General features: G+C 49.9%; 1 long non-coding RNA gene across 1 annotated transcript in view; it reads right to left on the bottom strand.

The window, feature by feature from the left end:
- LOC142771771 (uncharacterized) overlaps positions 1 to 25,085 on the bottom strand; it is a 35,537-nt gene extending 10,452 nt beyond the window's left edge. The window contains exon 1 of the long non-coding RNA XR_012886133.1: positions 24,059 to 25,085. This is a non-coding gene — a long non-coding RNA (uncharacterized LOC142771771). The remainder of the gene's footprint in view (positions 1 to 24,058) is intronic.
- Between the last annotated feature and the right edge of the window lie 1,683 nt (positions 25,086 to 26,768).

Genomic DNA, 26,768 nt, shown 5'->3' with positions numbered 1-26,768 from the left:
TTTTAACGTTTCGGCCTAGAGTCTGGCCTTCATCCTGCGTAAGCGGTCACAATGTAGTTTATTTCGACGTTTCGGCCTAGAGTCTGGCCTTCATCAGGATGAAGACCAGACTCTAGGCCGAAACGTCGAAATAAACCACGTTGTGACCGCTCACAGAGGATCTACTTGATATATGCAACGCTACGGCCACTCAACCACCATGCCTACCTATATATATATATATATATATATATATATATATATATATATATATATATATATATATGTATATATATATATATATATATATATTTATATATGGGATGTGGCACAACGGGAGCGTTGTCAACAAGGATAAATATATTTATTTCCCAACAGTTACGGGAGGGGTGCTCCCTTCATCAGGGGATGAGTTATACTGATATGAACTTCCAAACTTCGTTACTGCCGCGTCCCTCCATGTTATTCTCTCCATGCTATACCTTCTTACATCGCATACCTTACGTCTATTAATCAACTTCGAAAGCTCTGCCAGTTCTATTTTGTCTGTTGTACTTGACACTTTCATGATTTGACGCTTTTTAATTAGGTTCTTCGTTTCCTGGGAAAGCTTGCCAGTGTCCTTTCTTACTACCCTGCCTCCAACTTCCACTGCACACTCCGTAATGATACTCGTCAGATTATCATTCATTGTATCTACGCTAAGGTTGGTTTCCTCACTAAGAGCCGAGTACCTGTTCTGCAGCGACACTCTGAATTCCTGTACTTTCCCTCTCAGTGCTAGCTGATTGATTGGCTTTTTGCGTATCAGTTTCTGTCGTTCCTTCTTCAAGTCTAGACGAATTCGAGACCGTACCACTCTATGGTCACTGCATCGTACCTTGCCAATCACTTCTACATCCTGCACGATTCCAGGGTGTGCACTCATTATAAAGTCTATTTCGTTCTTATTTTCGCCATTAGGGCTCCTCCATGTCCACTTGCGGTTTTCTCGTTTTCGGTAGAAGGTATTCAAAATCCGTAAATTATTGCGTTCTGCAAATTCTACTAGAAGCTCTCCTCTGGCGTTTCTAGTACCGATGCCATAATCTCCTACTGCCTGGTCTCCAGCCTGCTTCTTCCCTACCTTTGCATTAAAGTCGCCCATCACTATAGTTTACTGTGTTTTTACCTTACTCATTGCCGATTCCACGTCTTCATAGAAGCTTTCAACTGAAGCGTCATCATGGCTGGATGTAGGCGCGTAAGCCTGTACTACCTTCATCTTGTATCTTTTATTCAGTTTAATTACGATATCTACCACCCTTTCATTAATGCTATAGTATTCCTCTATGTTGCCAGCTATGTTTCTGTGAATTAGGAACCCCACTCCCAGTTCTCTTCTGTCTGCCAAGCCCCTGTAGCAAAGGACGTGCCCATTCTGTAGCACCGTATAGGCCTCATCTGTCCTTCTAACCTCACTGAGCCCTATTATATCCCATTTAACACCCTCTAGCTCCTCGAATAGTACAGCTAGACTTCCCTCACTAGATAAGGTTCTAGCGTTAAACGTTGCCAAGTTCAGGTTCCAATGGCGGCCTGTCCGGATCCAGAGATTCTTAGCACCTTCTGCTGCGTTGCAGATCTGACCGCCGCCGTGGTCAGTTGCTTCGCAGCTGCTGGGGACTGAGGGCCGTGAGTTATTTGACGTAAGCATGTGGGAGGTAGTGGCCAGATACTGCACCAGGGTGGCCAATACTTCTCTGGTGAGGGAGTGCGTTCTCGGCGGTGTTTGCCGGTGAGGCCGCACCCCAGGCCTCTTAGTGCAGTTCCATCAACACGCGGATTTTTTTTTTTTTAATCCGGTTGGAAGCTGCGCGGTACCGGGATTTGAACCACGGACCTCTTGCATGCGAGGCGGATGCTCTAACCACAACGCCATCACATGCCGCATGCCGATACATGCCGAACCAGTAATATCTTAGACGAAGGCGAGAGTAGGTCTTGAATTCTCCAGCGTGGCCACACTGGGGGTCATCGTGAAAGGCAGCGCAGATGTCTGAGCGCAAATGACGGGGGATGACAAGGAGCCACTTACGGCCATCCGTCTCGTAACTGTCGCGATACAACAAGCCTTCACGGACAGCAAAGTGTCTTGCTTGACGAGAGAGGGACCGTGAAGTCATTCTACCAAACTGTGAGAGAGGAAGTCGAGCAGAGAATTGATACAGGGATCCTTACGCTGCTCGGCTGACATGTCAGTGATGCTCAGCGATGACGAGTTGGAGATGGCAGTTGGTAAGCACGTAAGATCAGGAGGCAGCGGAGAACGAGATAGGGCATCGGCGTCTGAATGTCTGCGTCCTGAGCGATAAACAACACGGATGGCGTATTCCTGAAGGCGCAAAGCCCAACGATCGAGACGGCCAGTAGGGTCTTTCATGGACGCTAGACAGCATAGGGCATGGTGATCTGTGACAACATCAAACTAGCATCCGTAAAGATAAGTGCGAAATTTTCTTATAGCCCAAATAATAGCCAAGCACTCCTTTTCCGTGACGGAATAGTTGGACTCTGCCTTCGTTAGATTACGGCTGGCATAGGCGACAACGCACTCTTCGCAGCCATCCTTGCGTTGAGAGAGCATGGCACCGAGGCCGACACCGCTAGCATCCGTGTGAACTTCAGTAGGTGCATTGGGATCGAAGTGGCGGAGAACTGGTGGAGACGTGAGTAGCTGGTCCAGCGTCGTGAATACGAGATCGCAATGGGAATTCCAGCCTGAGTGGTCCACGCTACTGGAAAGAAGCTGAGTTAGGTGGGCGAGTATAGAAGCAAAATTGCGAATGAAACGCCAAAAATACTGCCACCAGTAAGTAGTGGGTCGACAGCAAGAGCGGCTCTCAATCTGGAGGAAAAAGAAGATCGCGTACTTCCCTGCTCGAGAGCCAGCCACGACCGACGCATCGTCCTAGAGCTAGCTACCCGGTGGTTTAATAAATCCCCCAGTACTTGTGACTCATCGTGACAAACTGGTGGAAGTGCTGGGTAGTCTCACGGATGCTGATGAACCCCCCCCCCCCTCCCAAGAAAGCCGTGATACGAGTCCAGTGCCAGTCAATACTCCTGTGCATCGGACCAGCTGCCGAATCAGGGGATTGCCTCCGGAAGTTGACGATACTGCTCCCACCACGACGACAAACATGACCAGCGCTTCAGTGCAAACCTCGCCAACCGGCATGGGAAGCACGACGTCGAACCGTTATACGTTGGAAAGCCCACTGGCACCGGTGACGTTCCATCGCGCTGGTTGAGGACTGGTTGGCGGACTTCGAGCGCGTAGCCACCTTGAATCTGTGGGACGATGCGGCGAAACTCGGTCGTGTCTACTTCTATCTCGAAGACGGGGCACGTACGTGGTATCAAAATTGAGAGGAGCAGCTGACTATGTGGCCCGAATTCTCTCGGCTTCTGCAGACATATGCCAGCGCTGACCGCCAAGAAAGAGCTGAACGAGCTATTCTTGCCCGCGTCCAGTCGCCAAACGAAACTGTGACCACGTACGTCGAAGACACGACCCGCCTCTTCCGACGGGCCGATTCAAGAATGAAGGAGGACAAGAAGTTGAGTCACTTGATGCGCGGTGTCAAGGACCAGCTTTTTGCCGGCCTCTTGCGCAGCCCTCCGAAGACGGTCGCGGAGTTCTTGTTCGAAGCCGTGACAATGGAAAAAATGCTGCAGCAGCGATCCAACCAATACGACAGGCAAGTCAGTGGCATGTCTACTGCCGACATTTTCACCGCCACTAGAACCAGCAACGACTTTCTACGTGAACTCACCCATGATATAGTACGTGAAGAGTTGAAAAAGGCTGGTGTAACATCGCATCCTACGGTTAGCTCTATTGCAACTGTGATCAAAAATGAGCTGCACCAGGCCCTCCGGCACACCTTGCCTCCTGATACAGCTGTGCAGCTCCTGCTGAATAACGCCGTGGGACGACCTACGCGGAAGCCTTGAAACGCCCTACTGCATCTCCGCCATTATTCGTCCATCCTGTTTCTGCTGTTTCACTCCACTTAGCGCAGCACATACCGTACTATGAAGGCGTGTACATGCCACCACCCTTGCCCTTTGTCCCTGGCGCTTCTGTCGCCTATCATTCGGTGCCACCAGTTTAGTACATCGACAATCGACGCACATCTTCTCGGAAGTCTGATGTTTGACGCACGCCTGATCGCCGGCTTCTGTGCTTTGACTGCGGAGAAGCTGATCACTTGTACCGCCAGTGCCCATATCGCCGTCTTGGGCTTCGCGGCTTCTCTGCGTACTCACCGCCACCCCGTTATGGCCAGAGACCGCGCGAAATCGAAAACTACCTCTCCAAGCAGCATTCACCATCTGCCGGGCGCCAGTCGCGCTCGCCATCACCGAGGCGATTTTCATCAATGCCCCAGTGGTATTCTACCACACGGACTCCCAGCCCCCACCGGGAAAACTAGCCCAAGCCACCTCTAGGGGTGAGGTCTCTGAACGTCGAAGCGCTGAAGACCTCCTATTGACGCAGAACCATACAGAAACCGGTCCGACATCACATACTGCTGCAAAGGATGGCCGACTTTCACTCGACATAGCAGTAACAATTGATGGTTGTGCAGTAAATGCATTAGTGGACACCGGCGCCGACTATTCCATACTGAGCAGGAAACTGACAACACAGCTGAAGAAAGTCATCACGCCGTGGCATAACTGGCAGATTTGGACAGCTGGTGGCCACGTCGTTACTCCACTGGGTGCCTGCGCAACTAGAGTACAGGTTCAAGGGTATACATTCGTAGAAAGCTGCCTTGTTCTACGCGAATGCTCCCATGACGTCATTCTTGGAGTTGACCTTCTACAAGAAAATGGAGCTATTATGGATCTGCAAGAGCGCCGCGTCACGTTCTCAGCCCAGCGAGCAATCAACGTGCAGGATGATGGAAGGCGTGTCCACGTACTCCGTATTTCTGAACAGAGCGTGACGATCCCCCACGAGCAAGTGTTCTAGTCGACTTAGCATGCTGTGGTTTGGGCAATGGTGATGTGGTGGCCGAAACAAATTTAGAACACCTCCTGCAGCAAGGCATTTGTATAGCTAGAACGTAATACACCTTCGTGATGACCATTCTAAATTCCTCATAACCAACTTTAGCAACGAGCATCGACATCTGTTCTGTGGCACTTCGATAGTGTTTGCCCATGAAGTAGCAAACGTCACCAACTGTCTTATGTCAGAACTAGTGGATACCGCCGACACTTCAATGAGTAATATTGGCATCAATCCTGATCTGTCCACCGATAACCAGACTGCGCTACGAGCGCTCTTGTTCGAGTTCAGGTCTTGCTTCGCAAGTTGCTCAAAGATCTGCCAGACGTCCATCACTCAACACAGGATCATCACGTACGTACGAGGACACGCGCCCAATACGCCAGAACCCCTGCCGCGTGTCAGCTAAAGAACGTGAAGCCATACGTACGCAAGTCAGCGATATGCTTGACGATGGCGTTATTGAACCATCTAACGGCCCGCGGTCATCTCAAGTCGTAATTGTCAAAAGGAAGGACGGGTCGCTACGCTTCTGCGTCGACTACCGAAAGCTTAACAACGTGACCAAAAAGGATTTGTATTCGCTGCCGTGTATCGACGATTCGCTGGATAGACTTCGTCGTGCTCATTATTTCACTTCTCTCGATCTTAAAAGCGGGTAATGGCAAATCGAGGTAGATCAGCGAGACCGTGAGAAAGCAGTCTTCGTGACTGACGACCTATATCAATTTCGAGTGCTCCCTTTTGGCTTGTGTTCAGCGCCGGCAACTTTCCAGCAAATGATGGAACAAATGATGCACTGAATAAGACCCTCGCAGACATGATCTCAATGTACATCGACGTACAGCACAAAACATGTGACCAGATCTAACCTTACGTGACCTTCGCGTATAATACCGCCGTGCAAGAGACCACGCGATTCACGCCATTTCGGCTTCTCTACGGCCGCGAAGTGCAGACCATGCTAGACTTTATGCTACCGTGTCAAGACGAAGACGAAATGGGAACTGACGCCGAAGAATTCGCAGAGTGTGGCGAGGATGCCCGGCAGCTCGCGCGACTGCACATCTGCCAGCAACAGAAGGCAGACAACGACGCTATAACACCCGCCACAGAGAAGTGTTTCACAACCCCTGAGATCAAGTTTGGGTGTGGACGCCCGTCCGCCGCCGTGGCCTTAGCGAAAAGTTACTGAGCCGGTACATTGGCCCATATAAAGTGTTACACCGCGTCAGTGACGTGCACTACGAAGTGGTTCCGGACTTAACACCCTATGCACGGAGAAGGACAGGACTGAGGCCGGACGTCATTCATGTGTTACGCATGAAATCATTTATTGCGCGTTGGTCGTAACTTTTCCTTTACTGTACAGCATTCTTTGTATTCCTTTTTGTTTATTTTTGTGAACTTTCTTTCTTGTTCATTGTCGTTCCTTATATTGGCACGCTCTTCAATTTTTACTTTCACTTTATCCGAATCCGAATTTCCCTTTTTTTTTTTCACGCGCCTATGTAGTAGCATCGCGGCGCTGCTATGTCTTCTTCTTTCCTCTTTTTGGGACTCCTTTTTTTTCCTTTTCGGAAGGGGGATAATGCTACCAATACTTAGTGGGACGACAGCAAGAGCGGCTCTCAATCTGGAGGAAAAGTAAGATCGCATGCTTCTTCTCTGCTCGAGAGCCAGCCATGACTGACGCATCATCCTAGATCTAGCTACTCAGTGGTTTAATAAATTTGTCAGTACTTGCGACTTATCGTGCCAATGTGAGCACAAGCCTACGAAGCTACGGAGCTCCTTTAGGGTGGTAGGCTTGGTGTACTCGGCAACGACATGCAGTCTGCCAGGGTCCGGCGACATTCCTTCTTTCGAGACGACGTGGCTGAGAATTGTGAGTTTGTGGGTGCCAGAATGACATTTTTTGAAGTTCAGTTGCAACCCAGCTGCTGTAAGGCACTGGAGAACTTGTTCCAGACGAGAAAGATGAGTTTCGAAATTTGCAGAGAAGACAACTATGTCATCTAAATAGCAAAGACAGATGTGCCATTTAAGTTTCCTGAGGACCCTGTCCATCATCCTTTAAAATGTCGCCGGCGCATTGCAAAGGCTGAAGGGCATTAAATTAAGTTCATATAAGCCGTCAGGGGTCACAAACAGCGTTTCTGGACGGTCTGGTTCGGCCATTGGCACTTGCCAATAACCAGAGCGAAGATCCAATAAAGAGAAAAACTCCGCACCTTGAAGGCAATCCAGGGCGTCATTAATGCGTGGCAGGGGATAAACATCGTTGCGTGTGATCTTGTTTAGTCGCCGATAATCTACGCAAAACCTAATAGAGCCATCTTTTTTTGCACCAGGACCACTGGCGAAGCCCAAGGACAGTGTGAGTGTTGAATGAGACCACGTTAGAGCATTTCATCGACGTGTTTAGTGAAGACGTCACGCTCAGCCTGCGAGACACAGTAGGGGCGCTGACGAAGTGGCTTATGATGACCGTTGTCGATATGGTGAGCGACAACTGACGTGCGTCCCAAGGGAGGTCGTCCGTGGTCAAAGGAGGCACGAAAACGGTCATGTAGTTGAATGAGCTGATTGCGCTGGTCTTACGAAAGCCCGGTGTCCACGCTGCGCGACAGAACGTCTTCGTCAGGTATGACGGTGCGGTGGCAGTCGTGACGGCATCCACGGACATGGGTGTTCTATCGGAAGGGGCATCGAAAGGAAAGATGGCATCATAAACCTCAAGATGCCCAATATATTCGCCATGTAATAAGGTAGCGGGACAAGGGAACAGATTTCACATGTACACGGCACTGGAACCATCGGGAAGTGTTAGACGGCAAACGGGACGACAAGATTCTGGCGACGAGCGCATTCTTGCGATGGTATAAAGACGGCAGTTGAATCAGGGACAGAGTTGCATAAAAGACACCACGGTGACCGAAAAAACAGAGATGACAACGTCAGTGGCGATGGTCACCTTTTTAGGTAAGCAAGGGAGATCTATGAATATTGTGCTGAACGAAAACAAAACGAGTTGTGCACGGGCACAGTCGACAACCGCATGATTAAAGGAAAGAAAGTTCTATCCCAGGATGATTTCATGAGACGCATGCGGAAGGACGACAAATTCAACGATGTACAGCACCCCCTGAATCACAACACGAGCAGTGCATGTGGCAGAAGGCTGGACAAGCTGCGAACTCGTTGTGCGGAAGGAAATATCAACCAGTGGAGTCGTCACTTTGTTCAGTTTGCGGCATAACACTTCACTGATTACACGAATAGCGGCACCTGTGTCGAGGGGAGCAGTTGTGGCGAAATCGTCCACAAACACGGCAATCTCAATAGGGGCGAAAGTTAAGGTCTTGGAAATTCCGCCGGTGGCACAGTTTTAGCCTCGGGAACTGCGACTTAGTTTTCCTCCTGGGCGTGGTTGGAACGGCTAAGCATGAGAGAAGGAGACCGAAGACGGGGTGAAGGAGATCGACGTGGGCTGAAGTCAGGTCGACGTGAGCGGAGGTCAGGTGCATCAGGTGTAACATGTGATTCTGGTTGCCGAGGAATACTTCCGGAATGTCGAGCCTCGTTAAAATAGAATCTACAGCGACGACACTAGTGCGCGACATGCCCTAGAATACCACAGTTGTAGCAGACGGGCCGGTTATCCGGAGTACGCAAAGAGTTAACAGGTGCTCGAGGTGGCGAGAAGGATTGATTTACCGGATAAACTGAAACAGGGGACCTGTAGTAGTTGGTGGCTGGACTGTATGAAGAAAGCGGCGGTTGGGCAGGAGGTCGACAGACGGCTTCTGCATAAGTCAGTGGTGCAGTACCTGATATTGGGGACGTGGGCGAAGGGAGAGCCTCGGCAACTTGCGTCTGAATAGCACGGCGAAGTGAGTGGTCTAGTGCTATGGGGGTCTCGTTGATGGTGGCCACAAGAGAGAGCTGTCGAGCAACTTTTTCGTAGATGTACTGTTGAATTTAAGGCATCGATACGATGTAGTCCGGGCTACTTATTTTGCATTTCAAAGCCGAAATATCTGCTGTTTGCGTATTAGCGGGACGTGTAGAAATTCGCTGCTTGGGCAGCTCATCAAAACTTTGGCAGAGCTGAATCACGGCCGTGACGATTTGTGGGTCTTTGGCCGCAAGCATATGAAAAGCGTTGTCATCAATGCCTTTTATTATATGCTTTATTCTATCAGCCTCCGTCATCCTCGCATCCACTCGCCTACAGAGGCCGATCACATCCTCAATGTAGCTCGTGAAACTCTCACCGTTTCGCTGAAATCGTTCCCGCAGGCCAAGTTCAGCGCGAAGCTTGCGCTAGCTGGATGACCGAAAAACGAGGTCACGGTCTCTTTGAAAACCGACCAGGTGGGGATGTCGGCTTGGTGGTTGGTGAACCATAGGTTGGCCAAATCTGTCAGGTAGAAGATGACGTGAGTCAGCAAGGCAGGGTGATCCCACTTGTTAATCGCGCTGGCACGTTCGTAATCTGCCAGCCAGTCCTCGACATCGTGATCTTCAATGCCGTTGTAGACTGGTGGGTCACGCAAACAAAGTACACCAGGGCACATGAGAGGCGGCGACGTGGAAGAAGCTTGTGGGGGATCGACACGCTCGGTCATTGCGGAATCGGATGGTAGCTTACGGCTGCAGAGCTCCAGGATGTTACCCAGCACGTTTCCCCCAAATGCAATGAGGAGTTCACATAAAAACACTTGTTATTAATCAAGAAGTATTAGCCGCAACAAGCTGGTACAGGCAGGAACCCGGCAAGCACGAGCCACACGGACGCCAACGTCTTCTTTCACGCTGGCACAAAGCTGACGCCATATGCTTCGGTACAATATATATAAGCAACGTTTTGGCTGCAAGACACTTTTTTCTTGCTGAGCCTCTGCTCCACAACACAGGTCAGACTGATGATGATGAGTATGTACATATGATGACGCGTATGAATAATGCTCACACTTATTTTCCCCCCACGCGTGAGCGGCCAGCCCGAACGCGTCTTAGACGGAAACAGAACGTCAAACGCATGGCTTCAGAGGCGATATGTGGACAATCTTCGAACCATGACAGCGACGATCCGAAAAAAGGTCGGTGGGAGTGACACGATAGTTCACTGGGGACGTTTGGTCATTGATTGTATAGGGTCCAATGAAGCGTGACTGAAACTTGTCACACAATCCTGGAGTACGAATGGTGGTCCAAAACAACATTTCATCCCCCGGACTCAAGGAGACGTCGCAATGAGAGCTGTCATAGCGTTGCTTGCGGTCTTGCCGATTGGCTTCTGTATTGTCACGGGGTCGTGACGTGGCCGAAGACAGGAGACTTCGTGTTAGGATTTAACTGTTTATTTGGGCGAACCTGTGCCCGGTAAACTGAAAGTTCAATTACAGCAGCAGTCTCGCACAGATAGCAGTCTCGGACTGATAGCGGCGAACGGAGCGTCGGCCTTAGATCAACAACTGACAAGCGGCGAAGCGCGTCGGCATTTATACTCTTGCCGTCGAATGTTCTAGCGTTATCGCTGGCGGTGGCGTAGCTTCCAGAACAATCTGTACCGTTCGCACAGTGGGCGTGATCTTATCGAAATGATCTACTACAGTCCGGAACCTTCTAGAAAACTGCAGGCGCGGTTTGCGCTGAGAGTCGTGCGGTGTTTTCGGACGATAACAAAAACTTGGGAAATGGAACATGCCATTGCCCCGTGGCATTACCGCACGCCCCCGTCAAGCCGTGAACCCAGCCCACGTCGCGGAGAAGACACCGACACCAACCAGGAGCAGCGAACAAGCCGCCGACTGCAAGGGCTACCACCGGAGTACGGGCTTCTACCAGACAAGGCGCGGAAGATGAAGGCCATGACCGCGACTGCAGCGACAATGACAACCGCAGCGTCCCAGCCCACGATGGTCATGCATCAATCCAGGGAACCACCAATTTTCCATGGGTCATCGTTCGAAGACCCGGAGTCCTGGCTGGAGACATACGACGCCCTCAACCACTGGGACCATGACGAAAAGCTGCGTCGTGTGTTCTTCTATTTGGAAGACACCGCAAGGACTTGGCTTGAAAATCGGGAGTCCACGCTCCGAACGTGGGATGTTTTCTGCGGCGCATTCCTTCAAACGTTCGCGAGCGTCGCTCGCAAAGAGAGGGCCGCTGCTTTATTAGAGACTCGGGTTCAGCTACCAAATGAAAATGTCGCCATTTTCACAGAAGAAATGACCCGACTATTCCGTCACGCTGATCCAGACATGCCTGAGGAGAAAAAAGTTCGTTTCCTCATGCGAGGGGTCAAACAGGAGCTCTTCGCGGGACTGATGAGAAACCCACCGATAACCGTCCAAGAATTTGTAGCAGAAGCGACCACTATCGAAAAGACCCTGGACATGCGCACCAGACAGTATAATCGTCGCCTGACTGCAGACTGCGCTGCTGCTCAAGCCAGTAACTCCGGAGACCTGCGTGAAACGATCCGAGCGATCGTGCGGGAAGAGCTGCGCAAGCTGTTGCCTTCGGCCCAGCCTCAAGTGGATTCAATTGCCGACATTGTGCGAGAAGAAGTTCGGCAATCGCTTCAAATTCCCCACGCACCGCTGCCCGAGCCGGAAGCTATGAGCTACGCCGCTGCACTGCGCCACAACGCTCCTCCCCGTCCACGCCAAAACGCCGCCCCATCGCACTTCCGTCGACAGACGCCACCGCCGCCACCACCCCCACCGACGTCATACCGTTCGCCAGCGGCCCAGCGCAGTGCACCGAGGAAGACTGACATCTGGCGCACCCCTGACCATCGCCCGCTCTGCTACCACTGCGGCGAGGCCGGACACACATACCGCCGTTGCCAGTACCGACAGATGGGACTGCGTGGCTTCGCCGTCAATGCACCGCGTCCACAGCCAGGAGAACGACCACGTGACATCGCCGACTACCTGACAGGAACTCGGTGGACACCACGAAGCCCTTCGCGTTCGCCGTCGCCCAGCCGCCGCACGTCACCGCACCACCGGCAGTACTCTGGCCCAACGCGGGGCCGGTCTCCTAGCCCGTATCCGGGAAACTAAGGGCAGCAACCGATGGAGGTGCGGTTGCTGTGCGACGAACTACCGAAGATCCTCCGACGACGACGACGCCGGGACGGAGCTTTCCGAACACAACGCCAGCCAGGCAAAGCCCTGACGGCGAAAGCTCATTTACCGAAGGTGGCCTGACGACGCAGCATGGAAGCAGCGGAACAAGCCGACGCAGCCGTGACCCGACGCCACGCCCTAACTGTAATGCGAGACGGCGAACTAGCGACCCCGACGTTCTTATCGACGGCCACAGTGTGACTGCTCTCGTCGATACTGGAGCCGACTATTCTGTCATCAGTGGGTTGTTCGCCGCGAAGTTAAAGAAAGTTAGGACAGCTTGGAAAGGCCCTGAAATCCGCACAGCCGGAGGTCATCTCGTAACGCCTGCAGGAATCTGCACAGCGAGAGTCACCATTAACGGCCGTATTTATCCTACAGACTTCGTAGTCCTACAGCGTTGCTCGAGAGATGTCATCCTTGGCATGGACTTCTTATGCCTCCATGGTGCTGTCATCAACCTAAAAACAAAGTCGATAACGTTATCCACAGAAGAAGCACTACCGCCGCGCACGCCGTCAGGACACCATGCCTTGAATGTGCTGGAAGAACAAGTCACAATTCCGCCTCGCTCAAGCGTCATTATTTCAGTCGGCGCTCCTAAATCACCTGACTTGGAAGGCGTCGTTGAAGGCAGTCAGCATCTGTTGGTCACCCGAAATATTTGCGTCGCAAGAGGAATTGCAGAGCTGCGGGGAGGCACAGCAACGGTTTTGCTCACGAATTTCAGCAATGAGTACAAACATGTGAACAAAGGAACAACGGTCGCATACATCGAAGAAATTGTCGAAGCCACCAGTGCTTTCGCCCTCGCCGATTCTGCGGAACCTGCTCAGAGGAGCCAAGCCCCTCCCATAGCTTTCGACGTCAATCCCAGACTTCCGAACGATAAGCAAGAACAGCTCAAGGCCCTGCTCCTGCAATACGAAGATTGCTTTTCGTCGTCATCGAAAATTCGGCAGACCCCAATCACGAAACATCGAATCATAACCGAAGAAAATGCCAGACCACTCCGTCAGAGTCCGTACAGGGTTTCGACGCGAGAACGTGAGGCAATGAAGAGACAAGTTGATGAAATGCTGCGAGATGACATTATCCAGCCGTCCAAGAGTCCGTGGGCATCCCCCGTGGTGTTAGTGAAGAAAAAGGATGGGACCCTACGTTTCTGCGTCGATTATCGCCGCCTGAACAAAATCACAAGAAAGGACGTGTATCCTCTCCCACGAATAGACGACGCACTTGATCGGCTCCATAACGCCAAGTACTTCTCGTCAATGGACCTTAAGACTGGCTATTGGCAAATCGAAGTCGACGAAAGAGACCGAGAGAAGACGGCGTTCATAACACCGGACGGCCTCTTCGAGTTTAAGGTGATGCCCTTCGGCCTTTACCCAGCACCTCCACCAGATGTCACGGGGTCGTGACGTGGCCGAAGACAGGAGACTTTGTGTTAGGATTTAACTGTTTATTTGGGCGAACCTGTGCCCGGTAAACTGAAAGTTCAATTACAGCAGCAGTCTCGCACAGATAGCAGTCTCGGACTGATAGCGGCGAACGGAGCGTCGGCCTTCGATCAACAACTGACAAGCGGCGAAGCGCGTCGGCATTTATACTCTTGCCGTCGAATGTTCTAGCGTTATCGCTGGCGGTGGCGTAGCTTCCAGAACAATCTGTACCGTTCGCATAGTGGGCGTGATCTTATCGAAATGATCTACTACAGTCCGGAACCTTCTAGAAAACTGCAGGCGCGGTTTGCGCTGAGAGTCGTGCGGTGTTTTCGGACGATAACAAAAACTTGGGAAATGGAACGTGGCAGTATTAAGGCGAGCCCGTTGCCGACATTCTTCGAGCCTTGTGATGAACTGCTCTGATACGGTTGCCGAGGCATCGGTTGGCACATCTAGGAAAGACGTCGATGGTGAATATTGGTGAACGGACGTACACAAGGTAGAAAGGCGAGTAGCCAGTAGTCCTTTGAAAAGTGGTGTTAAGGCAAACGTCACAAAAGGCAAAATCCTATCCCAGTTGTCGTGGTTTGGTGCGATGTACATCGACAGCATGTAAGTGTCTGATGAAATCTCTCTGACAGCCCATTAGTTTAAGAGTGGTAGGCTGAAGTCATTTTATGTACTATGCCACAGGTTGTGAGCAGGGTTTCGATTATGGTGGACAGGAACGTGCTGCCACGATCCCTCAGGAGGACGCGAGGTGCACCGTGACGCAATACAATGGCGTTAAAAAGAAGTCTGTGACATCTGAAGCAGAACTTGTGCGTAGTGCAGCAGTCTTTGCATACCATGTCAGGTGGTCGACAGCAGTCACAATCAGTCACGGTTACCTGCTGGTGTATGGGGAGAGGTCCGAGTAGGTCTATGCCAACGATGGCAAAAGGAGTCTCGGGACACGGGATAGGTTGCAGAAGGCTAGCAGGAGACAAAGTTGGTCGCTTGATTGATTGATATTGTAGCTAAGGGCAAACTTGTGCCCACGAGTCTAATGACTATGGTCGTCGAGTCCGAGTAGCCGAGAGGCACAGATTCAACTATCTTCCTCTTCCTCGTAGGCCAAGCGCAGGAATGCGTGGCGCATGCCAGCCGGGTCTTGCTGGTGCTCTTGCCATGATGATTGCGGCGGGCAACTTGAACGTGGCCAACCTGTCGCGGCATTATCCCCCTCCTCAGACGCATCGTCTCGATGCTTGAGAGAGTGAAATGATACATGCGCACTTTCACTCGTTTTCCAACGATCTGTCATGATAGGGCTACATGCGGACTACGTGTACCACTTCTGTGGGATTGCGGCGTCTTGAGCTCACGTGTCCCGCGGATCTGACTTCATAAGTGACGTCACTGATACGGTTGAGTACTTCATAAGGGCCGAAGTATCGACAAAGAAGCTTTTCAGAGAGTCCGCGGCGGCGCACTGGGATCCATATCCACACTTTGTCACCGGGATGATAAAGTACGTCACTGCGTCGCTTGTTGTACCGACTAGAGTCGACGCGCTGTTGACGGCGTATTCAGTATCTTGCCATTTGTCGTGCTTCTTCGGCTCTTTGCAAGAAGTCATCTAAGTCAGGTGGAGAGCTGTTTTCGTCCTGTAGTGGTAACTTGGCATTCAGTGGGGTGGTCACTCTTCGACCGAATACTAGTTCGAAAGGGGCAACGTGGGTTGTTTCTTGAACGGCTGTATTATATGCGAATGTTACGTAGGGTAATATTTCATCCCACTGTTTATGTTCAACATCGACATACATTGATAGCATGTCGATCAGATGTTGAGGCGTTCGGTTAAGCCATTTGACTGAGGGTGATACGCCGTTGTTTTTCTGCGATCGGCATTTGTCATGCGCATCAGACATTGCATAAGGTCTGCAGTAAATGCGATGCCCCGATCAGTAATAACAACGATGGACGCTCCATGTCTGAGCACTATGTTGTTCACAAAAAACTTGGCGAGTTCGGCAGCTGTCGCACTGTACAGAGAATCAGTGTCAGCATAACAGCAAGATAGTCTGTAGCTACGACAATCCAGTTCTTGCCTGAACATGATGTCGGGAAAGGTCCTAGAAAGTCCATGCCGACTTGTTGGAATGGGGCATCCGTTGGGTCTATCGGCTGGAGAAAGCCACCTGGTTTTACGGGTGGAGTTTCGACGTTGACATTGACGAAAAGTTTTCACGTAGCGCTGCCCTGATGCGAGCAACTTAAGCCAATAGTACTTCAGGCGAATCATGGCGAATGTTCGGCTCACACCCATGTGTCCAGATGTTGGCTCGTCGTGGCATGCATGCAGAATTTCCTGTCGCATGGCTGTGGGCAGGACTAGTAAAAACGTTTTGCCAGTAGGTTCGAAGTTCCTCCTGTAAAGGACACTTCCTCGAAGGCAGAACATGGAGAGCCCTCTGGAGAATATGCGAGGGACTTGAACGTCGAGACCCTGCAGGCGCCAGCAAATCCGGGTCATCTCGTTGTTGTTGAGCGATTTCAGGTGCGTCGACAACGGCTAGAAACAGGAAGTCTTCCTCTTCAGGTACATTTTGATCGACGGGAGAGCGTGACAGGCAGTCGGCATCACTGTGTTTCCTTCCAGATTTGTATACGACAGTAATGTCGTACTCCTGCAGCCTAAGGCTCCATCTGGCTAGTCGACCTGACGGATCCTTGAGATTTACCAGCCAGCATAGAGCATGGTGGTCACTGACAGCTCTGAACAGTCTACCATAAACGTAGGGTCGAAACTTATTTATTGCCCAGATGACTGCGAGGCACTCTTTTTCAGTTGCAGAGTAGTTTGCCTCAGCTTTTGAGAGTTTGCGGCTGGCATAGGCTAACACTTCCTCTTGACCATTTTGCCACTGGACTAGGATGGCGCCGAGGCTGACATTGCTGGCATCGGTATGGACTTCAGCGTCGGCTGTCTCATCAAAATGGGCAAGTATTGGTGAACCCTGTAGCCGTTTTCTTAATTCATCAAAAGCTTTCTGTTGTTCGCTTTCCCATGTGAAGGGCACATTGTCTTTCGTTAGTTTTGTAAGAGGTTCCGCAATCTTTGCGGAACCTCTTACAAAAATCGCCTATAGTAGGCACATAAACCCAAAAATCGACGCACTGACTTTTTGTCTTTGGGTGTAGGGAACCTCTGAACAGCGGCTGTCCTTTCGGGATCAGGACAAACACCGTCAGACATGTCCAAGAAATCGCAGCTCTTCGAAGCAGAAGTGGCATTTTTCGGGTATGATTGTCAAGTTTGCTGACCGGATGGCTTTTAATGCTGTGCGCAGTCGCTCTAGATGTTTGTCGAACGTTGCAGAGAATACCGCCACGTCATCCAAATACACTAGGCATGACTGCCATTTCAATCCCGCGAGGACAATGTCCATCATTTGCTGGAACGTCGCTGGCGCGGAACAGAGGCCGAATGGAAGCGCTTTGAATTCGTAGAGGCCATTTGGTGTCACGAATGCCGTTTTTTCACGGTCCCGCTCGTCGACCCCTATTTGCCAATATCCGCTTTTCAGATCCAAGGAAAAAAAAAAGCTTTGCGGATCGCAGCCGATCTAATGTATCACCAATACGTGACAAGGGGTAGACATCTCGTTAGTTACACTGTTGAGTTTTCGGTAGCCGACACAGAATCTAAGCGTGTTGTCTTTCTTCTTAACGAGCATTACGGGGGACGCCCATAGACTAATCGAAGGCTGGATGACATCATCTGAAAGCATTTCCGCCACTGGCTTCTTAATGATTTCTCGTTCTTTCTGTGACACTCGATATGGATACTGGCATATAGGCCTCGTGTCGTCCTGCGTTATAATTCTGTGTTTCGTAATTGACGCGCGCTGGACCTTCAAGGCAATTGAAAAGCAATCAGAGAATTCCTTTACCAAGGCATAAATCTGTTTCTTTTGAATGTCCAGAAGGCTCTGGTTGACGGTCACGAATGTGTCGATGTTGCAGGCCACTGGTCGAGTGGTTGACGTTGTTAAGCTGCATAGTTCGGTTGCCATACAGAAGTCGTGTAAATAGGCAATAGCCGTGCCTTGAGCGACGTGTTGAAGTTCATTGGAGAAATTTGTAAGTAGGACATCTGCACGGCCATTCATCAAGTAAACAAGACCCCGAGCTGCGCAGACACCTTTTTTCAAAAACAGCCCTACATTTGTATCCGCTATGCCTTCGCGGTTGTAAAATGCGTCATTCTCTACGAGCACCATTATACTGCAGCGTGGTGGCCCGATCCTCAGATTAGTTGGGCGCCGATCCTCAGATTCCTCTACAGGTATAGCTCGTTCAGTCGAAATTGACACGCTGGACCTATGCAGGTTAATTACAGCACCATTAGCTCGCGAAAAATCCATTCCTATAATGAGGTCCCTTGAACATTCTGGTAGCACAATGAAATCTGCAACGTAAATAAAGCCCCGTATTTCAAGTCTTGCAGTGCATCTGCCAAGGAGCGTAATAATGTGACCCCCTGCCGTGCGTATCTGCGATCCACTCCACTGTGTCACAACTTTGTTTAGCTTCTTCACCATCTTGTGACTTATCACTGAATAATCAGCACCGGTGTCGACTACGGCATTCAGCTACCATCCTTCTATTCTCAACCGCAAATCTGAAGTAACGCTTTCGTTGCTGCGCCCATTTACCGGAAATACACCGTCGTCGCCCTCAAGTCATATGGAGGATCTTCGTAACTGATGCTATCAGCGGCCTCACCTCCATAGGTTGCTTGCTTCAGTTTTCCGGGATTGAACTTGGAGAGCGATGACCAGGCTGCCTTGAACGTGCACGTGGGCTGGATGACCAGTAGCGCATAGGCGATGGTGACCGTGACCGATGTTGGCGTAGAGGTGGCGAGTTCTTCTGCGTGGACAAGTACTCCTCAATCTCCGCTGGTCGTTCGCCATTTCAGGGGCACAGTGCATACGACTGGAAGCCTCTTAATCCAGCCTGTCAGTAAGGGCAGAATCTGTACAAATGACCCGCTTCGCCACAATGGAAACACAGAGGCCTGCGCTCGTGATCACGCCAGATGTCACTTTTCCTGGGCCTAGGCTCCACATAGCGATGCGTGCTACGTGCTCCTGGGGGCAGATAGGTAGCCGTTGGTTCCCGTGGACGAGGTGCGCTGCGTGCTGCAGGTGAGAGAGGAGTCGCCGCCATCGCAACTGCTGCATTGCTGTGTACTGTGGGTTGTCTGAGAACTTCAGAGTATGTTCGAATAGGTCGAACCGGCAGCAGTCCACGCTCTGGCTCTCGTATGACCTGCCCCAGTTCGTCACGAACGTCTGTAACAGATAGTGCAGTTGGAGTCTGGGGTATTTGCAGTCGACTCAGTTCTTTCCTAATAACTAATTTAATGAGCTCTCGCAGGGCTTCAACGTCGTTTCGCACGCCTCCAGAAAATACCTATGCAGATGCGCAGTTAAAATTCCGATTGTACTGCTGAGCCCGCTGTTCCAGTGTTTTTTCGATGGCCGTCGCTTCCGAATAAAACTCAGCAACTGTGCTTGGAGGATTGTGAACGAGAACGGCGAACAGCTCTTGCTTCACTTCGCGCATTAGATGGCGCACTTTCTTATCCTCAGCCATGTTGTAATCCGCACGCTTGAACAGACGGACCATGTCCTCAATGTACATGGCAGCACTCACGTTTGTGAGCTGGTTCCTCGATTGAAGAGCAGCTTCCGCCTTTTCTTTCCAGTCTATGTTCGCGAACGTAGCCACCGCTTGTCGTCAAAATAACGCCCAGAAAGACAATGAGGTTTCATGGTTCTCAAACCATGTCTTTGCGAAGTCTTCCAGGGCGAAGTATACGGGACGGAGCTTTTCTATTTCGTCTCATCCATTCAAGCTCGCCACTCTCTCGAACAGGTCCAACCAATCTTCCACGTCCTCGTACGAGTCGCCGTGGAATACTGGCGGCTGGTGCGGTTGGCCGATGAACACTTGTGCCGGTGTTACCTGGCTAGTCATAGTGGCGGCGTCCATCGTTTGACTTCCCCTTGGTGTGAAGTGGAGAGGACTGAACTCAGGTGAGTCACCTCGAAGACGGCGACCTGCCCTTTGGTGCACAGGAGTCACTTCCACGAGGTTGACAGGCTGGTCGTCGGGGCTACACCGTCTCGAGCTCGCGGGGCTTTGATTCATTACCCAGCACCTCCGCCAGGAATGTAGCGATGCTGAGGCAGACAAGCTAAAAAACAAGCGTCTTAATTAGGGCAAACTTGTGCCCACGAGTCTAATGACTATGGTCGTCGAGTCCGAGTAGCCAAGAGGCACAGATTCAACTACCTTCCTCTTCCTCAAAGGCCAAGCGCACGAACGCGTGGCACATGCCAGCTGGGTCTTGCTGGTGCTCTTGCCATGATGATTGCGGCAGGCAACTTGAACGTGGCCAACCTGTCGCGGCAATATGTGGGGTTTAACGTCCCAAAACCACCATATGATTATGAGAGACGCCGTGCCGTGGTGGAGGGCTCCGGAAATTTCGACCACCTGGGGTTCTTTAACGTGCACCCAAATCTGAGCAAATGGGCCTACAACATTTCTGCCTCCATCGGAAATGCAGCCGCCGCAGCCAGAATACGAACCCGCGACCTGCGGGTCAGTAGCCGAGTACCTTAGCCACTAGACCACCGCGGCGGGGCAGTTGGTCACTTCCGCCGTTTACACATATGGCAAATGCAACGTACTTGGCCACAAAGGTAGAGATACCCGACCAGAAGACACGGTTTATGATGTGGCTTTGTGTTTTATGAAATCACAAATGACCTGCATATGGGTTGTCGTGAAAGGCTTCGAGGACTTGATGACGTAGAGAACGCGGAAGTACTGGAACCCAACAATGTCCATCAGTAGTGTAAATGTACCGATGGAGCACATTGTTATCGAGCTTAAATTGCCGTAGTTGTCCGCGCAGTCTAGCATTAGGAGTAGGTGATATGCCATTTAGGCATTAGATAATGCGATTGCAATATGAATCATCACGCTGGCGTGTGACGAATCCGGTGTAGAGATTTGAAACCAGTGTCGATAACCGCAAGGTGTGATAATGTGAGGGGCGCCGCAGTGCCTTGCCCACCAGACGAGCAATCAGCTGACGTACTTGATGATGACAGCGGAAAGGGGCAGCGAGAGAGAACATCTGCATCTTGGTGTCTTTTGCCAGACTTATAGATGACATCAAAATCGTACTGTTGTTGGCGGAGCACCCAACGACCAAGGCGACCAGACAAGTTTCTCAGTGTCGATAGCCAGCACAAGGCGTGGTGGTCTATAGTAACTGTGAAGTGGCGTCTGTAAAGATACGGTCAAAATTTTTGTATGGCCCAAACGAGAGCGAGGCACTCCTGCTCAGTTATGGAGTAGTTCTGTTCAGCAGCCGTAAGAGCACGACTAGCATATGCTACAACTCTTTCCCGTGAAGTGGCACCCCGCTATAGAAGAACTGCACCAATGCCATGACCGCTCGCGTCGGTGTGCAGACATGTAGATGCGTTCTCGTCGAAATGGCACAAATCAGGGTAGGATGTTAAAGCATTCTTGAGGGCGTGAAAGGCACGCTCGCAGTCGTCGTTCCAAGCGAAAGTTGATCCGGATAATAGCAGCTTGTGCAGTGGCGACGCGATGGCAGCAATATTACTAATGAAGCGGCGAAAGTAGGATGCGAGGCCCAGGAAACTGCGTAGGTGTTTCTGATTTTCTGGCCGGGGAAGCCTATCACGGCAGCAAGCTTGTCAGGATCCGTACGAACGCCATCTTTGCTGACAAAGTGGCCCAACACCTTGATGTTCCTGTTGGCGAAATGGCATTTTTTTGTGTTTAGCTGAAGTCCAGCACTAAATATACACGTCAAAACTTTGCCCAAATGATCAAAGTGCTGACGAAAAGAAGAGGAGAAAATGACGATGTCATCTAGATAACAGAAAAATGTTTGCCATTTTAGGCCGCGTAGAACTGTGTCCATCATGCGTTCAAACGTGCAAGGAGCGTTACATAAACCGAATGGCATGACGTTGAATTCGTACAGCCCGTCGGGTGTTGCAAAGGCAGTTTTTTCTTTGTCCACTTCGTGCATAGGTATTTGCCAATAACCAGACCCTAAATCGACGCTGGAGATAAATTCAGCGCTTTGCAGAGAGTCAAGTGCGTCTTCGACTCGTGACATCAGATAGACGTCTTTGCGCGTCATTTTATGAAGTGCTCAGTAATCGACGCAGAATCCCTCCGAGCCATCCTTCTTTCGGACTAGCACTACAGGTAATGACCGCAAGCTGGATGAAGGCCGGATAACGTCTCAGTTGAGCATATCAGCAACGTTGTCGTCGATGATTTGCCGCTCTGCGGACGACACTCGATATGGGTGGCGCCGTACGATTGTATTGCCTTCCCTTTCAATTCGATGCACGGCGACAGAAGTGCGAGCCAAAAGCTTGGAATATACATCAAATGAAGCGCTAGTTTTTTGAAGCATACCCAAAAGTTTTTGCGTTTGCGCTGACGTGAGATCGGGATATATTGTGGCTGTTAAAGCAGCTGTTGTAGCATGGTCATCAGCACTAATACAGAAAGGTGGCGAGTCTGCGTGAAGGGGCACCAGAGAAAGTAATTCGGTATCTGTGAAGCAAACCACACTGGTGCCCTGGGGCAGTGCAACAGGCAATGAAGTGGGTTTAACTGCCGTAACTAATGCTCGGCCATCACGAAAGGGCAACAGGCTAGGAGCAATGGTAAGTCCGCCAGAGATGTAGCGTCCACAGTGCTAGGAACACAACACCAGTACCTATCTTATCTGATGTCAGGGTCAGAATATGCTCATTACCTGGAGAAATAAAATAGTTATCAGCGGTGACGAAACGCTGGCTATGGGCATCGTTATCAGATGAAAGCATCATCTGACGGCAAGATATCACGGCTGAAGCTGAAGAGAGAAAGTCCCATCCTAAAATGAGCACGTTGGTACAGGATGACAGAACGAGGAACTGTATATAGTGAAGGATGCCCTCAATAAAAACTCAAGCTGCGCAAACACCAGAAGGCTGAACAAAAACTGCATTAGCAAAGCGAAGGGGAGGGCCATCATACGGTGTCTTCACTTTGCGCAAACGGGAACACAAGTTCACACTAATAACTGAGAGCGATGCACTTGTGTCCACCAAGGCTTCAGTCCATATACCCTCAACACACACGGAAAGTACATTTGAGGGGCGTTCCAGAAGAGTTCGATGCAGTCCGCAAAATGCAGCTTTCCCTCCTGAAGCTACACTGTTTAGTTTTCCGGGCGATGATCAAACGCCGTAGTAGCCGGACGAAGTGGTGACGAGGAACGGTACATAGGTGACAGGGAGCGACGGCGCGATGAGCGGAAGGTACTGGCTGCATTGAAGTGCTGTGGAGAAGGTGAGCGGCGTTGGTACAGTTGGTATGGGTGGCGATGTTGTGGAGCACGGGCAAACTCATCCCTCTCGAAGTCACCATAGCCAAGCCTTTCATCTTGTTGCCGTCGATGACAGAACCGTGAGATGTGGCCGCGTATTTCACAATAATAGCAAATTGCTCGAGATGGACGCCAGGCTTGAAAAGAAGGAGGCGTTGCCCTTGAGGCGAGGACATTCATTGAAGGCTGCATAGTTGACTCATACTGCGGTGATTGCTGAGAAGGTGACCATGCAACCACCTGAGCGTATGTCAGCTTTGGAGTGGTATGCGAACTCGGGACTTGCTCACATGTCATGGACGCTAGTTCCTCCCTCACAACATTGCGGAGGCTGCCTGCAGAAGGCGTCATGCTGAGCTCATAAGATGACGAGGTGGCCTGGAGTTGCAGCTCCTCGCGGATCATGGACCGTATCAAAGAACGGAGGTCACCGTCATGTGTTGGCCTGAGATCTGCTGTTTCAGGTTGTAAACGTGTAAGTTGAAGGTCATCGAGTTGCTGACACGTAATGATGACATCGGCGACCGTGGTTGGGTTTTTTGCCGCAAGAGCGTTAGATGCGACGACGCCTATGCCCTTGAGCAAGTAGACAACGCGGTCATGCTCCGCCATCGAGCTGTCGACGCGATGGCGGAGCATGACCTATACCTCGTACATCTTCCTGTCCTAAACCTCGTACATCTTCAATGTACGAGGTATAGGACTCCCCGGAGAGATGGACACGTTCAGGAAGCTTCCGTTAGGCTATGTCTGCACGTACAGAAGGTTTGGCAAATATCTGACAGAGCTGCTGCTTAAAGATTGGCCAGTCTGGGAAATCCAGCTGATGGTTGAGAAACCATATCTTAGCGACACCCATCAGATAGAACGGTACGCGGGACAGCTTCACAGAATCATGCCAATAGTTAAGCGCACTCACACCGTTGTACTCATCCAACCAGTCTTCGAGGTCTTCATCGTGAAGGCCAGCGAACATCGGGGGATCTTTTTGAGGGGCGGTGACAGTCCAAGAAGGCATGCCCAGGGGTGCAGGCGAGGCGGATGGAGCCGTGTTGTTGTGCTTGTCTTGCAACATGACCGTAGGCTGACTGGGAAGATGGCGACCCGACTGGAGCTCCAGGTGTTGTTTGTAGTTGAAGATAACGAAAGAGCGCTGCAGGGAGAGGACCAGGAGACCGGAAAGCACTCGACACCACTTGTAAGGCAACGTTTTGGCTGCAAGACACTTCTTTTTCTCGCCGAGCCTCTGCCCCACAACTCGGGTCAGACTGATGATGATGAGTATGTACATATGACAAGATGACGCGTATGAATAATGCTCACAATATATATATATATATATATATATATATATATATATATACATATATATACATATATTGCCATTCGGTTCATTCAAGCTAAGATACATTTACATAGTTCGCTAGACGTACATCGAAGTGGGCTTATGAATAAAATCAATAAATGTAGCTTTTGATATATTTGATATTCTATGCCATCAAAAAAACGAATTATGGTGGACATAAAAGCAATACCACCTTATGACGTACATCATACACATAATTTGTAAATTATGGCTTTCATCCCCTTCAAGGGGGATGAAAGCCATAATTTAAGCCAGTTTTTTTATTCCCCTTAGGAATGCACAGAATTTTATTCCCTGTGGCTACGGCTACATACCAATTTTTTTTTTTTTTGATGTAGCAAATGCTACCCACAAAGTCACTCACGATTGTGTGGACATGCACACCTCAAAGTGGCCTCTCCTTGCATCCTCTTCTATAACTCTCCTTTCCTTTCATAAATTTACGAGATTCTCCCTTGCAAGCAGCCAAACTAAGTTGCTTCCCAAATCTAAATCTACCCTTTCATTGTAACCTCCAGTCAACAAACTACCGCCAACCTACATAGCTCCTTCTCTTTCAAGAAAACCTGTTAACTACTCACTTTTCACGGCAGGTTGGTTTCATGATAACGAGACACGTGCAGCACGAGGTCCTGATTCCGTGAGAACGATGCACTGCAGTGATCACAGGAAAAAGGACGCTCCCCGGTGTGGGTGCGCATGTGTCTCACAAGGGGCGTTTTCTGCGAGAACGATGCAGTGCATTGGTCGCAGGAATATGGACGCTCTCCTGTGTGGGTGTGCATGTGTTTCATGAGGTTTGATCTTTCTGAGAACGATGCACTGCATAAGTCACAGGAATAGGGACGCTCTCCTGTGTGGGTTCGAATATGCACAGAGAGATCTGAATTCTTATAGAATGCAGCTGGACACAAGTAGCACAGAAAGGGGCGCTCGCCGGTGTGTCTGAGAATGTGCCTTTTCATGTTTGCTCTGTCCTTGGTCACATATGTGCACTGTCGGCAGGAATGCAGTCCGCCTTGGATGGACACAAGGGAATGGTACCGCTCACGGGCTGCTGAAGACAAGGAACCTGCAAAGCCACAGAGAATACAAAAAAGCAATAAAAACCATGTCTTAAAAATTTTTTTAAAGAATACACTGGACCATCAGGCATTCGCAAAAGTTGCTGCCCTAGTAAATGAAGCATACTATGCAAACAACATGTTAACGCAGTAGTAACCATGCAGTGACACAGCATGTTTTACAAAAGTTGCCATTTCTCTCCAAGTATTCCATTTACCCCTTTGTAGGTTGCCCTATATCTTTGTACCGATAATGTAAAGATCGGCTGTGGTATAGTAATATATACTATAAAGAAATAGTGCACGACGAATTTCATCAAAATCAAGCCATTAGGTTATTGCAAAAAACTCATGGGAGTATTTCGAAAAGGAGCAAAACACTGTCATACTATATCATACTGTATCATCAATGGGTTTTTGGAATGAAACAGCCAAAACAAGTGGCACAAGTTATCACTTTTCGAGTTGTGCTGAAGGAAGTAGTGCGGACCTTATTTCAGCAGGAAAATACCATCTGCACCACTTATGAGCCTTCATGGTGCTGTGGTCTGTCGTTGAGAAGCTTAATTCACCGCAGGTGCCTACCAGTTGATTTTTTTTTGTCCATTGTAAGGACCCCGTTTTTGCTTTCAAAAGTATCGATGACAGCTGTTCTTTTAGAATATGTGCAAATGTTTGAAGTGGTACAGGTTATGAAGCAAAATGTTTCCATGCACAAATATCTGCAATGGTGCTAAGGGTTGAGCGGGGTGATTTGGCAGTAGATCGTTCGATGCATTTATCGTTCAAGTTATTGCACATTATTACAACAACACATGATGACAGGAAGCAAAAGTCACCATTACAAAAACAGGACAAAAAGGCAGGTCTAGAGGAAAGAAAAGTTCAGAAGTCATCATTAAAAAATTTACCGAAATCAACTCCAATGTAACACTAATCTCGCCCTTTTAAAACATATTGAAAAAATTTTCCATATTTTGCAAAAGCTTAGGTAAGATATGAGTGACTTAGCATTTCCCTAATTACAGCGAGAGATGTTGGCGAAAGATTTTTCTGCCGACGGAAAAGTGAGATATATATGTTCATGTCGCGCAGAGTTAACACATGCAAAACATTCTGTACATGCACAGGAATGTTAATTAGATGCAAATCTGATACTATGCCTAAATAGCAAACTTTCTTTGTCATATATCGATACA

Source organism: Rhipicephalus microplus, chromosome 9, assembly GCF_043290135.1.
Source record: "Rhipicephalus microplus isolate Deutch F79 chromosome 9, USDA_Rmic, whole genome shotgun sequence".
Classification (NCBI taxonomy): domain Eukaryota; kingdom Metazoa; phylum Arthropoda; class Arachnida; order Ixodida; family Ixodidae; genus Rhipicephalus; species Rhipicephalus microplus.
The sequence above is the reverse complement of the archived record's forward strand: the minus strand, read 5'-3'. Positions and strand labels throughout refer to the sequence as shown.